The sequence below is a fragment of the Pan troglodytes genome, chromosome 1, assembly GCF_028858775.2.
Source record: "Pan troglodytes isolate AG18354 chromosome 1, NHGRI_mPanTro3-v2.0_pri, whole genome shotgun sequence".
NCBI classification, from domain to species: Eukaryota; Metazoa; Chordata; class Mammalia; order Primates; family Hominidae; genus Pan; species Pan troglodytes.
This window is the reverse complement of record NC_072398.2, coordinates 54,686,762-54,687,837: the sequence shown is the minus strand read 5'-3', so window position 1 is coordinate 54,687,837 and position 1,076 is coordinate 54,686,762. Positions and strand designations below refer to the sequence as shown.

Sequence of the window (1,076 nt, the reverse complement as noted above, 5' to 3'; positions counted from 1 at the left end):
TGTTTTTCTTTTTCTTCTTTGGAGATGAGTGTATTTTGAATGGGGAAAAGAGAATCAACCAAGTGGTGTTTGATGAGTTGAAGGGTGGATGACAGTAAGAATTATTATGTGCAAAAATTGTATTTTTCTTTATTTCTAGGCATGAGGTAAAATTGTACCTCCTAACTACTCCCCAGATGTAAGGTTTGGCTAAGTTGTTTATTTTGTCTAGTAAAATGCAATTGGAAGCTCCATCAGTTACTTCCAGTAGGACCTTCAGGTGTCAGTGCATTGGTGGCCATGGTCTTCCTTCCCTCCCTCTATGATTATTGACCATGTTTCTCGAAGGAGTTCTTTCAAGAGTCTGATTATCCAAAAGAGGACATCGTAAAAACATATAATTAGTTGAACTGTGCAGCAGTGAGATCCAGAAAACTTAAAAATAAATATTTTTTGTAAATGATGAAAATTCATATTTTTCTTTTTGCTTTTATTATTTTTTTAATTGACACATAATAATTGTACCTACTTTGTGGTACAGTGTGATATTTCAAAAATACATGGAACATTTCACAAATCTGTGTCATCCTTCTTCAAGGGCCCTGCTAATATTCTCTATATCATTCACATTTTTGTATATACCATCAAAGTAAGCACTCTTTACTGTTTTAAAGCCCTAAGATTTGGAGTTAATAATTAACACAGAAAAATATAACCCATCTTTACTGATATGTGAGCATACATTGTTTTATTGTGCTTTGCTTTATAGTACTTTGAAATCACTGCATTTTTTTAAAAAAGAAATTAAAATTTTGTGGCAACCCTGTCTGGAGGAAGACCATATGATCTATTTTTTTTTCAATAGCATGTGCTCACTTTGTGTCTCTCTGTCACATTTTGGCAATTCTGACAATATTTCAAATATTTTCATTAGTTTTATATTTGTTATGGTGATCTGTGACTGATCACAGATGTTGCTGTCATTTGTAATTGTGTTGGGGCAGTATGAACCATGCCCATGTAAGATGGTGAACTTAATTAATAATGTTGTATGCATACTAAATGCTCCGCCAATCAACCAGTTTCACATCACTCTC

At 33.2% G+C, this 1,076-nt stretch overlaps 1 pseudogene; it reads right to left on the bottom strand.

Annotated features, from left to right (window-relative positions):
- Positions 1 to 533: 533 nt before the first annotated feature.
- On the bottom strand, positions 534 to 634 carry LOC112207057 (U6 spliceosomal RNA; annotated as a pseudogene).
- Positions 635 to 1,076: the final 442 nt, after the last annotated feature.